Source organism: Somniosus microcephalus, chromosome 19 (genome assembly GCF_052327205.1).
Source record: "Somniosus microcephalus isolate GS21.2 chromosome 19, FLI_Smic_1.0, whole genome shotgun sequence".
Classification (NCBI taxonomy): domain Eukaryota; kingdom Metazoa; phylum Chordata; class Chondrichthyes; order Squaliformes; family Somniosidae; genus Somniosus; species Somniosus microcephalus.
This window is the reverse complement of record NC_141005.1, coordinates 67,347,269-67,361,520: the sequence shown is the minus strand read 5'-3', so window position 1 is coordinate 67,361,520 and position 14,252 is coordinate 67,347,269. Positions and strand designations below refer to the sequence as shown.

General features: G+C 49.4%; 1 long non-coding RNA gene across 1 annotated transcript; it reads right to left on the bottom strand.

The window, feature by feature from the left end:
* Nucleotides 1-1,699: 1,699 nt before the first annotated feature.
* On the bottom strand, nucleotides 1,700-5,355 carry LOC147104590 (uncharacterized). The gene is made up of 3 exons (XR_015072362.1): nucleotides 5,214-5,355; nucleotides 4,935-5,098; nucleotides 1,700-4,827 (listed from the first exon to the last, which is right to left on the bottom strand). It is a non-coding gene; the product is annotated as an uncharacterized LOC147104590 (long non-coding RNA).
* Between the last annotated feature and the right edge of the window lie 8,897 nt (nucleotides 5,356-14,252).

Genomic DNA, 14,252 nt, shown 5'->3' with positions numbered 1-14,252 from the left:
GTTACCTGGAGTCCTTGTGCTCCGGGATCCACTCCCGTGTCCAGGACGGCGATGATCCCCCCGCCATGGTACTCTGAGTACCGGAGGAATGACGCAGCGCCGCTCTCTTCGGTAAGAAAGTCATCGAGATGAGCAGTCGTGACAGGACCCAGACTATTGTGCAGCTCAAGCTCCGGCTCGCTTTCCATTTCTGTCCCGTCCAACCGGCCGTACTTTGCCCATCCCTGGGCTAGAAGCTCCCTCGCTCTTTACTGAGGAAACTCCCCGAAACTGCAGAGACCCGACCGAACTGGGTCTGCGCCAGAGTTACGCCGGGAGACTGGCGGTCCCCCCGCGGAATTCAGACAACACCTTTCACCCAATTGCACCAATAAACAAAAATAGCATTTTATAACTCACGGGAATTAAATCAAGCCAAGGACTAATTTTGAATTCGTCGCTAAAATTCCTTCAGAGACGAATTGAGACTAAAAACTCGCTGCAAGTTTTAAAAGAAGTTCTAAGTAAACACTCTTCCAATCGATTCGATTGTGTAAATTCCGAGTAAAGTATTTATGTTATCTGGAAAGTTTGCTCAGATTTATGAAAACTGAACCCACACACCTTTCACATTGCAGTGACGGAGCAGAAACTGAGGTTTCGGGTGTGATAACGACACTCGATGCAGCAAACAACCGATTCGGTTTGCCCGCCTCTGTTGGTGGTTCTGACTCCGCTGCTGTCTCAGAGACATTGAGCCGCCTCCTGACCTTAGGTGGAGGGGGGTCAGGCGCGGCGGACCTTCGGCCTCGAGGGCCGGATTTTGCCTGCCACTGTTTTATACTCAAACCCAGAATTGCCCCAAATAAATAGCAGAAATACGCTTCAAATGAATGAACTGGAAAGGTTGTAACTGACAGGTATTTCATCAGTAAATCGGAATCTCTAACTTTTTGTTACTAATCGAATTTCAGGTTAATATTGACACACATTACTTGTGCATTAAATTAGGAAATGCCCCTTCTTTTGAAGCATTCTCTCCATTCCCTGTGACCCGGCCCTCAGTAATCTCTGTCCATTAAAATTCCCGTTTCTTCCGAGGACTATGTAGTCTTTTTGTGTGGGTGATTAAACAAATTGTCTGTAAATTAATAAAACTTTAAAGGAACCTCAACAAATTAAATTAACATTTGGTTGGCCGGGGTGATGATGCACTCCAGTCCTCGCGGCGCCCAGCGGTCGCGGAACGAGGACTGTGTATGGGTTTCCAGGGTGTGGGGGGTGGGGGTGGGGGTTGACCTCTGACCTGTTTTGTGTTAATGGCGCGTGCGAAATTTTCATCAACAATCCTACAACCCACCTCCCCCCCCCCCCCCGAGTTCCTGACCTTCTCCCCCCTCTAATAAAGGTCGCATTGGGCACGGTGGAGTCACATCTACCCAGAGGGTTGATTTGCAGTGTAGTCCAAAAGAACTGCTGTTAATCTCTTCAGTACCGCTGTACGGTGACCTCAGGAAGGCAGTAACATGTTTCGTTGTTATTGTACAGGTTATTGAATATGGACCAAAATTCTCGAGGTCACACATTTTTCCTATTTTACAATTTTATCCTTTTACAAAAACATACCAACCATCTTCAACAAGAAGGTAATTTCCATCCCTGATATGGGATGGGGCAGGAGATCATCATGTACAGAGTAGTTTGGAACAGGAGTCGCAAAGCATTTAAAAAATTTTATTTGGCTAGTAATACGAGAATGGCCTCCAATCATTTCTTTTGTACAATGCGTGTTACGGAAAACACGGGGCACTAAGTGACTCACGAAAAAGTTAAATTTTTCACAGAAATATAAAAACCATCTTCAACAAGAAGATAAATCACTTTTCATCCCTGCCACACTTTAACAGGGATCAATATGGAGAGAAATCTCCTACACAACTATTTGCCATTATTCCAACTAATGTACATATTCATTGCGAACTTACAGATATATTGTTGAGCAAGTCTACAAAATATTGTAGAACACGGGTCACATGTTATGACATTACACAAGTGAGGATCTGAATATCCCTTTAACAAACTACCCAGCCCCTTCAATATGAAGACGTGTGACTATAGTCAACAGCTGGTTTCTGTTAACCCTTTCAATACCACAGAGGCGCGATCACAACACTGTTACAACTACAGCATTTAGGAATCACTCACAAAAATACTGAGCAGAAGCGAAACATTAATAATCAATTTATAAAACTGATCATTAAGAATTTCTGTTGTACTCGGTCTGTCTGTTGTCACGTTGCAATATGCAATGCTCAGTTTACTGGATACCCTTTTCTACCAAAAATACAAACTCTTCTTATCAAGACAAGCACTTTCAATCTCAGACACATCAACAGCGTCAATATGCAAAGATTTCTTTCCTACACATACAACTTCGTAGAAGTTACAACATCGAAACAGGCCGTTCGGCCCATCCTGCCCGTGTTAGCGTTTATCCTTCACGGGCAAAAACCCCCCACCTCCAACAACTACACTGCTGCACTGAAGTGTCAGCCTAGGTTATGAGCTGAAATGGGACTTGAGTTCATGACTCATGGGTTCAGAGGTGAGAATGCTACCATCTCAGCCAAGCTGACAGTTATCAGCATTCCCTCAGTGCTACACTGAAGTGTCAGCCTAGGTTAGGTGCTCAAGTCTATAATGAGACTTGAAATCATGACTCTTGGCTTACAGAGGTGAGAATACTACCAACTGAGCCAAGCTGACTCAGTTATCTGCTGTCACTCCAACTACTGTCTCTATTCACTGTGAATATACAAGTGCAGTGCTGAGAAACTCTACAAATATTGTCGAACACGGGTCACATTTTATGACATTACACAGGCAAGGATCTGAATATCCCTTTAACAAACTACCTAGCTCCTTCAATATGAAGGCATGTGACTATAATCATTAACGGGTTGGTGTTAACCCATTCAATACCACTGAGACGTGATGACAACGCTGTTCCTTAGAACTACAGCCTTTAGGACCCATTCACATAAATGGTAAAACGGAGCAAAACTCCAATTATCAATTTGTAAAACTGATTATTAATATATCTCTGTTTATCAAAACAAATCGGTTGTACTCGGTCTGTCTGTTGTCACGTTGCAATATGCAGTGCTCAGTTTACTGGATACCCTTTTCTACCAAAAATACAAACTCTTCTTATCAAGACAAGCACTTTCAATCTCTGACACATCAACAGCGTCAATATGCAAAGATTTCTTTCCTACACATACAACTTCGTAGAAGTTACAACATCGAAACAGGCCGTTCGGCCCATCCTGCCCGTGTTAGCGTTTATCCTTCACGGGCAAAAACCCCCCACCTCCAACAACTACACTGCTGCACTGAAGTGTCAGCCTAGGTTATGAGCTGAAATGGGACTTGAGTTCATGACTCATGGGTTCAGAGGTGAGAATGCTACCATCTCAGCCAAGCTGACAGTTATCAGCATTCCCTCAGTGCTACACTGAAGTGTCAGCCTAGGTTAGGTGCTCAAGTCTATAATGAGACTTGAAATCATGACTCTTGGCTTACAGAGGTGAGAATACTACCAACTGAGCCAAGCTGACTCAGTTATCTGCTGTCACTCCAACTACTGTCTCTATTCACTGTGAATATACAAGTGCAGTGCTGAGAAACTCTACAAATATTGTCGAACACGGGTCACATTTTATGACATTACACAGGCAAGGATCTGAATATCCCTTTAACAAACTACCTAGCTCCTTCAATATGAAGGCATGTGACTATAATCATTAACGGGTTGGTGTTAACCCATTCAATACCACTGAGACGTGATGACAACGCTGTTCCTTAGAACTACAGCCTTTAGGACCCATTCACATAAATGGTAAAACGGAGCAAAACTCCAATTATCAATTTGTAAAACTGATTATTAATATATCTCTGTTTATCAAAACAAATCGGTTGTACTCGGTCTGTCTGTTGTCACGTTGCAATATGCAGTGCTCAGTTTACTGGATACCCTTTTCTACCAAAAATACAAACTCTTCTTATCAAGACAATCACTTTCAATCTCTGACACATCAACAGCGTCAATATGGAGAGATTTCTCCTACACATATACAACTTCGTAGAAGTTACAACACCAAAATAGGGCGTTCGTCAATCCTGTCTGTGTTGTCCTTTAACCTTCACGCGAGCAATAAATAAAAGGCAGCGCCTCCAACAATGCAGCACTCCGTCAGTGCTACACGGAAGTGTCAGCCTAGAGTATGTGCTCAAGTCAGACTTGAAATCATGTCCCTTGGTTTGAGAGGTGAGAATGCTCCCATCTCAGCCAAGCCGACAGTTATCTGTTGTCACCCCAACTACTGTCTCTAGTCACTGTGAATATACAAGTGCAGTGCTGAGAAACTCGACAAATATTGTAGAACACGGGGGTCACATTTTATGACATTACACAGGTAAACTGTCCATCCCCTTCAATGTTAAGGTATTAATGACTCGGCTTCCATTCCGGAATACTGTTCGACACCAGGATACCGCTCCAGTGCTCTGTATTGTGGAACTATCAGATCCTCAGTTCTTGCAAATGTCCCAAATGTTTCAGCTTCACCAGCCACCCCGAGTTGTTGCGGCACTGAACTGTCTGCTGGGTCCGGTCTGACTGCAAACAGAGAACATTATCTGGATTTTGAGCTCTGTGAACATGTTTGTGGGTTTCTTTCCTAAGATTGTTCACGGTGCGTGGAGCGGACAAAAGGCGCTGCCCTGGTTTAGGCCGCCTCGAGTATCCTCCACTGTAATCGAGGGGCCGAGTCACTGGGAATTCAGCTGAAATACAAGAAAGGCACGGGTCAGAAATATCCTGATTTGGGAACAAGAAACTGATTCAACGGTTGTCTTTACAATTGTTGTGTGTAAGGGACTGGGTGCCTTACCGGGGACGTGCTGTCGATTCTAATGTTTCGGGTAATCGTCTCTCATTCCAGCACGGCGCTATCTAAAGACTTGAATCTGTGGATGTTCCTGAATCTGCCTCCAGTAGACCGGTGTTTCGGGTCCCATCCGATCTCTGCACCTTCTCCATCGGTGTTTCCAACAACTGAAAATCACAAATAAGTATTTTAGTCACTCACAAAAACACCAGTCGGTTAATATATTATTAATATTACACAGCTAATGTTAATCCATCGTGTTTTAAATATAATTTCACGCACCCTTTGCTGTTCTTTGAGAGGGATTCTATTTCCGAATAAATGTCTTCGAACGCTAGCGATATTCTTACAGCCACTCCCTGGACCCTCTGCAGTGGAGCCTTAAACAAGTGCCCGACAGGCCCTGTCTGCCGCGGCTCTGTCCAACCGCTCCTGTATTTATAGCTCCGAATGGACAGGGACAAGCGTGAGCCCCGGTTTCTTTGCGTTTCCCACACTCAACAGCCGATCGCTGCTGTCAGGGGGACAATGGCCTCTCTGAATGAGGAATTATCCACACTGTTTGACTTACTGTTGGGGCCGAGACTCAGGACACCATCTGGAGAGCTGGAATGAGCCAGTAATCCCGGGCCAGCGGGGCTCGTGTAAGGTTGTGGGAACCGGAGAGAAGCCCCTCCCCACGCCCCCCACTCCCATTGCCATCGAGTATTGGAGAACAACAGTGTGAACATCTGTCTCATTCTGCTCGTTCGCTTTACGAATGGTTTGTGTGGCGAGTGATTTACAGATCGGGAAAAGTTTCAAAGTAAACACATTAATAGAGTTACAGAAAGAAAACACTGCAGATGCTGGAAATCTGAAATAAAAACATTAATAGAGTTTCCTGACAATTACACTAATTACAACAACATTTTGCAGCGGAATCGGATGAAAGTTAAAATCAATCTAGACTTGCTGGGACAGTCTGTAATGTGAAGTTTGTAGCTGATTGCTGATAGGGAAACGCTTCCCATCTGATGCAGATCTGCCAGATTGGGGAAAGGGATGTACCTTCAATAGTTGCTCGCCTCCTGTCCCCGCAGGTTGTTGCTGTGCTCAGAAGAATGAGCTCACTCACTGCTCACTGAAACACAACAAATGGCCAAATCCAGTTGTCTGCGACACGTGGGAAACACGAGCAATAACTCCCAGCACTGGAATGATCGGTGATCCCAGCTCCGGGTCGTGGAGCGACACTCACACTGTTTCTGTCATCCTCATTTACTTATTCCAGTTTTGTTTAATAACATGTGTTATACTGTTAAATTATATTGAGCACTCTATGTAGATACGAATGCTATCCACACCTTATGGATCGCCTTCTATTCACTTTAGGGATTTCTGTGTTACTGTTCGATTACATCCAGAAAGACTTCTAGCATGTCTTCTGATTGTAATTATTGTAATTATTATTTTATCATAAGAGACGGTAAATGACGCCCCGTTGAAAACTATAAAGCAGTACTGCAGTTGCAGTAAAGTCTCAAATTATATCTGCTTATTCCCCGAAGCTGTTGTAATGTAGGGACACGCGGCAGCAAATATTTGCACAACAAGGGCCCACAAACAGCAGAGATGAATTTTAATGACGATGGTTGAGGGGTAACTATTGGCCAGGCAACCGGGGAGAATTGTCCCGCTCTACTTCAAACAATGCCACGCGATCTTTTACGTAGAGGCCAGACGGGGCCTCGGTGTAGCTGATTTACTGAACCCCGGTTTAAGCGGTAAATCTGTCACTGACCCATTCTTGATGCTGCTCTGACAGATTGTTGATTCAGTGCACTGAATTCATATGGTAGCGGTCACCTCTGAGCCTTTTGTATTAGCAACAGGTGGGAAATTCTGAGCATCACTCCTGGAACTGAAGGGGTCAATCACTTTGCACTGGAACCCAATCCCAAATATGCTGCTGCTCAGATTTCACTTTAATCAATCATGTTCATTCATATTATTTAATGTGATGACAAGGGAAATGTTTTACATAATAGACGAATGAGCTGCCCATTCATATGTAACTCATGAAGTGTTATTAATACACTGAAACCCGAGTCCTCTTTGGGCAAAGTCCTGCATCCCCCACCACCCCATTAACAAGCGCCACTGCTTCCTGTGCCCTAATCAATCGCCTTGCTGCTTGGCCGCAAATCCTTGGAGGACCCAATTTTCCAAAACTCCCTGGATTCAGGAAAGGTCCCAGCAGATTGGAAAACTGCTAATGTAACGCCCTTATTTAAAAAGGGAGGTAGACAAAAGGCTGGAAACTATAGACCAGTTAGCCTAACATCTGTGGTTGGTAAAATGTTGGAGTCCATTATTAAGGAAGCAGTAACAGGACATTTGGATAAACATAATTTAATAGGACAGAGTCAGCATGGTTTTATGAAGGGGAAGTCATGTTTGACAAATTTGCTTGAATTCTTTGAGGACGTAACAAACAGGGTGGATAAAGGGGAACCAGTGCATGTAGTGTATCTGGACTTCCAAAAGGCATTTGACAAGGTGCCACTCAAAAGATTACTGCACAAGATAAAAAAATCACGGGATTGGGGGTAATATACTGGCATGGGTGGAAGATTGGCTATCTAACAGAAAACAGAGAGTTGGGATAAACGGTTCATTCTCGGGTTGGCAATCAGTAACTAGTGGTGTTCCGCAGGGGTCAGTGCTGGGACCCCAACTCTTTACAATCTATATTAACGATTTGGAGGAGGGGACCAAGTGCAACATATCCAAGTTTGCCGACGATACAAAGATCGGAGGGAAAGCAGTGAGTGAGGAGGACATAAAAAACCTGCAAAAGGACATAGACAGGCTAAGTGAGTGGGCAGAGATTTGGCAGATGGAATACAATGTTGGAAAGTGTGAGGTTATGCACTTTGGCAGAAAAAATCAAAGAGCAAGTTATTATCTAAATGGAGAGAAACTGCAAAGTGCTACAGTACAAAGGGATCTGGGGGTTCTGGTGCATGAAACACAGAAGGTTAGTATGCAGGTACAGCAGGTGATCAGGAAGGCCGATGGAATCTTGGCTTTTATTGCAAGGAGGATGGAGCATAAAAGCAGGGAAGTCTTGCTTCAGTTATACAGGGTACTGGTGAGGCCACACCTGGAATACTGCGTACAGTTTTAGTTTCCATATTTAAGAAAAGATATACTTGCTCTCGAGGCTGTTCAGAGAAGGTTCACTCAGTTGATTCCGGAGATGAGGGGGTTGACTTATGAGGAAAGGTTGAGTAGGTTGGGCCTCTACTCATTGGAATTCAGAAGAATGAGAGGCGACCTTATCAAAACATATAAGATTGTGAGGGGGCTTGATCGGGTGGATGCGGGGAGGATGTTTCCACTGATGGCTGAGACTAGAACTAGGGGGCATAATCTTAGAATAAGGGGCTGCTGTTTCAAAACTGAGATGAGGAGAAACTTCTTCACTCAGAGGGTAGTAAATCTATGGAATTTGCTACCTCAGAGAGCTGTGGAAGCTGCGACATTAAATAAATTTAAAACGGAGATAGACAGTTTCCTAGCTGATAAGGGAATTAGGGGTTACGGGCAGGGAAGTAGACGTGAGTCTAGGTTCGGATCAGCCATGATCCTATTGAATGGCGGAGCAGGCCCGAGGGGCCGTATGGCCTACTCCTGCTCCTACTTCTTATGTTCTTATGACCTCGCTGCCCCCTTCCTGGGAATTGCTTCTCCAGCCCACACTCACCATTCCTCTCACTCTTGGTTGCTGCTTGTTCTGGTTCGCCTGTCCCACAAACAGGAGCCGATCTTTCAGTCAATACTGCCCTGGGCTCTAGAATTCTCTTACAAAAGCACTTTGCCTTACTTCTAGTTTTCCAAAGCTTCCGGAAAAGCTAACACTTCCACCGTGCCTTACACCGGGTCTTGTCCCGAATTCCTTTCATTTTCCCCCTGGGTTTCCACCTCTCGCCTTTATAATCGGTCTCAGGAGTGCTATAAGGGAAATTCTCCCTGTTATTGGGCTGGAATTATACTACACTCCTTGAGAATGCAAACGGATGGGATGGAATGTCCTGGAGAAGTGTCGGCCCTCCGGGGGTTTTAGTGTGCTGGGTTGTCTCCGGAATTACCCCTGTCATGTTTGCAGTGACGCGCAGCTAAAACCACTTCAAATGGCGACAGATAAGATGGCAAACTTAACTTTGAAATGCAATGCACCAAAAAGGCTGCAACAAACTGGTTTACATTTATAAAGGGTTTCTCATATATTAAGCAACGGTAAGGCATAGTTCAATTACATCAATTCTATAATCTATGAATAATTGACGCATTACTGCGGAATGATAGGCATTTGATTGAAAGCGACGCCCCTCAGCCTCGGCCTGTCAATCTTCATTGTTCCTACCCGAACTCATTCAAGTCCTTTTGCTCAAAGGCGCGGTTAAACCTGACCTTCAGCGTGTGGGGAAAAATCCACAGGAACTGCCTCAGGCCCACCTGAGATACAGAGGCGGGGCTGTAAATAAGGGCGGTCAATGGCAGGCCCACACACCAAGAGTAACATCGACAGAGCAGAGAATCCCAGGCTGTGTCGGTTTCACCGCTAACCATAGACTTGCAAGCAATACAATATGAAGCTCATTGTTACAGGTTATTTGTGGGATCGACTACAGAAACGAAACCTTATCAACGTTTTTATTTACCAAATCCCCAATAACAGTCCGACAGGGACTCAAAACCAAGTGTAGTTTTCAGGTGAAGCATGAATAGAGGACAGAGCATAATTGCAAATTGCACCACGGTCAAGAGAGAACTGTGAGACTGGAGGCCAGAAAATAGCATTACGGCAAGTTCGGGCCGGATTAAAGTATGGATGGGGGGAGGCGAGCGGGGGAAATAAAACATAGTAAGAAGTGAGGAGAAACAAAGATCGCGAGAGGTGGAGACAGAAACAGTCTTACATTTTTATTCGCCTTTGACGACTTCAGGACATCCCAACGCATCAGCTAATTAGTGCACAGCAAGATCCCATTAACAGCAATGAGCTAAATGACTAGATAATCTGTTTTAGTAACGTTGGTTGACGGATAAATGCTAGCGTGGACACTGGGTAGAACTCTCCTGCTCTTCTACGAGTAATATGAGATTGTGGCATACCGATCACAGAAAGGACACAATCCGCTTTTCGGTCCATAGACTATAAATCAGGCGTCATGCCTTTAAGAAGGATCACACCTTTAAGAAACTCGATCTGCAACATAGTTAAGCCCAGAGCGTGGGAGGGGCAGTCGAAGCTGTGGACTGATGAAAGGCAGTCGGACTTGGTGTAGGCTCTGATGCCATTTTGTGTTCAACATGCAGTCTCAACAATTAAACCTTTTCTGTTGAACCTCTCCGAGTTCAGTATTTTTTGCTAGGAGTATGTAGACTCCTACATTGGTGACCCCGACGCTCAGGACGACTCCTAAGCATAACCATGGCTGACACAAACGCAGTTTATGTGAAGCTGCCAGAGTTCTGGGAGAACCTAGCCACCGCCTGGTTCCTTCAAGCCGAATCGCAATTCCGACTCGGCGGCATCACCGCCGACGCAACGATGTACGACTACTTCCTCGCCTTCCTGGGCAGCTCCACAATCACGAAAGTCTGGACAACACTACAAAACCCTTCGGAGGAAGGCAAGTACGCACATCTCAAGGCCGCGCTCCTTAAAAAATTCACAGCCTCCCATTTTTTGCGCAACTGCCACCTCCTCGACCTCCCGGGCCTCGGTGACTCCACACCATCAGACTTGCTCTCACACATGCTTGCTCTGACCGACGAGAAACCGCCCGGCTCCCTCTTCCGCACGCTCTTTATCTGCCAACTACCTCCCAGCATCCGCCCGGCGATCATGGCGTCCAGCCTCACGGACCTCGAGGCCCTGGCCGACGAAGCCGATAAGCTCCTGTCCGCCGGCTCCAACCACGCCGTCACCCCTGACCTGGCCTCCGCAGCGTCGGCGCGCGCTCCACCCTCTATCGCGTGGCCACACAGCTCGGCCACGAGGCCCCCCAGGCCCCCACATCCCCCAAGCCCTCCGACCCAGGGCTACTGCTACTTCCATACCCGGTTCGGCACATGGGCACGCCGCTGCAGCCATCCCTGCATGTTTCCAACCACCCCCACACCGGCCTACATGATGGCCGTGGGGCAAACAGGCGCGCTGCTGTACGTTATGGACAGCGCCTCCGGATGCCGTTTCCTATGCGACACGGGCGCGCAGCGCAGCATCATCCCCGCGTCCGCCCTCAAGATCCAGCAAGGTGGCCGCGGCCCTGCGCTGGCTGCTGCCAATGGCACCGACATCCGGACGTACGGCACCCGCACCGTCACCATCGACCTCGCAGGCCGCCGCTACCACTGGGAGTTTATCACTGCCAAGGTGCTCTCCCCGCTCCTCGGTGCGGATTTCCTGTGCGCCCACGGCCTGTTGGTCGACATGCCTTGGTGCCGCCTCGTGTACATGAACACCATGTCACCTATCCCGGGCGCCATGGCCCCCCCCAACCCGCCGAAATGGCATGGCAGTGCCGCGCCTGCTCAACGGATGACTACTCAGCACTCCTGGCTGAGTTCCCAGCCTTCACCAACCCGACCCTCTCCGCGAAAGTTGCTAAGCATGGGGTAGAACACTTCATCCCCACCATAGGCCCACCGGTGCATGCCCACGCCCGCAGGCTGGACCCGGCCAAGCTGGAGATCGCGCGGGCCGAGTTCGCCACAATGGAACAGCTCGGCATCATCTGCCACTCCAACAGCCCCTGGGCCTCCCCGCTCCACATCGTCACCAAACCCGACGGGGGATGGCGCCCCTGCGGGGACTACCGGCGCCTAAATGACGTCACCACGCCGGATCGGTACCCCATACCGCACATTCAAGACTTCTCGGCTAGACTGGCCGGCTGCTCAGTCTTCTCCAAAGTCGACCTGGTGCGCGGTTACCATCAGGTGCCAGTCCACCCCACGATGTTCCCAAGATGGCCATAATCACCCCTTTTGGGCTATTCGAGTTCCTCCGAATGCCCTTCGGCCTCAAAAACACGGCCCAGGCCTTCCAGCGGCTCATGGACTTGGTCCTCCGAGACCTGAAGTTCCTCTTTGTCTACCTGGATGACATCCTGGTAGCTAGTTCCTCCAAGCAGGAACACATCGAGCACCTCCACACCCTGTTCCAGTGGCTCAGTGAGCACGGGCTCATCATCAGCCCGGCCAAGTGCCAATTCGGCCTCAGCAGGATCGAATTCCTCGGCCACCACATCACGCAGGATGGAGCCATTCCTCTGCCCGCCAAGGTGCAAGCCGTCCAGCAGTTCCCCCAGCCTACCACCATCAAAGGCCTCCAGGAGTTCTTGGGGATGATCAACTTTTACAACCGCTTCATTCCCGGAGCGGCCTCCCTCATGCGGCTCCTATATGAAGCCCTCTGGGGTAAGAAAGACAGAACGGTGATTGAGTGGTCGGCGGACATGTTGACCGCTTTTGACTCGACCAAAAAGGCACTCACTGACGCCACCATGCTCGCTCACCCACAGCCCAATGCCAGGGTAGCCCTCACCACGGATGCCTCCGACCATGCGGTCGGCGCCATGTACAAACAGTGGGTCGACGGGGCCTGGCAACCGCTGGCCTTTTTCAGCCACCAACTGCGCCCCCCGGAGGCCAAATACAGCACCTTTGACCGCGAGCTCCTCGCACTGTACCTGGCAGTCCGCCATTTTAGATTTCTTCTGGAGGGCCACCCCTTCACCGCGTTTGTCGACCACAAACCCCTGACATTCGCGATGGCGAAATCTGCGGACCCGTGGTCAGCCAGGCAACAACGCCAGCTCGCCGCGGTGTCCGAATTCACCACAGACATCCAGCATGTCTCCGGTAGAGACAACATGGTGGCCGACTGCCTATCCCGCCCCGCCGTCCACGGCGCCCACCTGGCAGTGGACTATGCTCAACTGGCAGCAGAGCAACGCACCGACCCCGATCTGCTCTCCGCGCCCACAACCCTCCCAGGGCTGTGACTGACCGACGTCGCCTGTGGCCCGTCCGCCGTCACAGTCAAATGCGACACCTCCTTGGCACAACCCCGCCCTGTAGTCCCGGTGTCCTGGTGAAAATGGGTGTTCGACATCGTCCACAGCCTCTCACACCCCAGCACCCGTGCGTCCATTAGACTGGTGGCCAACCGATTTGTCTGGCGCGGCCTGCGCAAAGATGTGCGCATCTGGTCCAGATCCTGCATAGCTTGCCAGCGTGCCAAAATCCACCAGCACGTCAAAGCCCCACTCGAGGAATTCACCGTTCCAGAAAGAAGGTTTGACCACATCCACATCGACCTCGTCGGCCCCCTGCCGCCATCACAAGGTCACACGCACCTGCTGACAATCGTGGACCGTACCACCCGCTGGCCCGAGGCCATTCCACTGCCGTCCACCACCACCGCCGACATCGCGAGGGCGTTCATCGGTACCTGGGTCGCTCGGTTCGGCGTCCCCTCCGACATGGCGTCGGATAGAGGCCCGCAGTTCACCTCTGATCTGTGGGCCGCCATCGCCCGAAACCTCGGGGTGGCCGTTCACCGCACCATGGCTTACCACCCCCAAGCCAACGGACTGTGCGAGCGATTCCACAGGTCCATGAAGGCGTCCCTCCGCGCCAGCCTCGAGGACGAGGCTTGGATCGACCGCCTCCCGTGGGTGCTACTTGGCCTACGCTCCGCGGTCAAGGAAGACCTGCAAGCCTCGGTGGCGGAACTCGTGTACGGCCAGCCGCTGCGCATACCCGGAGAGTTCCTGCCCACCGCCACGACCCCCTGGTCGGCTGACCAGCAACGCCGCGCTTTCGCCAACCGAGCACAACAGTTCACTCCAGTACCCACCGGCCGGCACAGCGAACCAGCAACCCATGTACCACCTAGCCTGCACATGGCCAAATTTGTTTTCGTGCACCATGACGTCCACCGAGGACCTCTACGGCCCCCATACGATGGACCCTACAAGGTACTCCAGACGGGGAACAAGTTCTTCCTCCTTGAAGTGGGCGGCAGAACTGACAAGGTGTCGGTCGACCGGCTCAAGCTGGCGCACCTAGAGCCCGACGAACCCATTCAAGTGGGCCAACCCCCACCGCGGGGCAGACCGCCTAAGAGCCCGACGCGTCCGACCGCCCCGCTCCCGACACCAACTGCCAAGAGCCATTCCGGCCGTGCCATCAAGCCACCACGCCGGTTCGTACACTCCCTACTAGCGGATTCTGGGGGGAGCTTTGTGGCGTACCGAT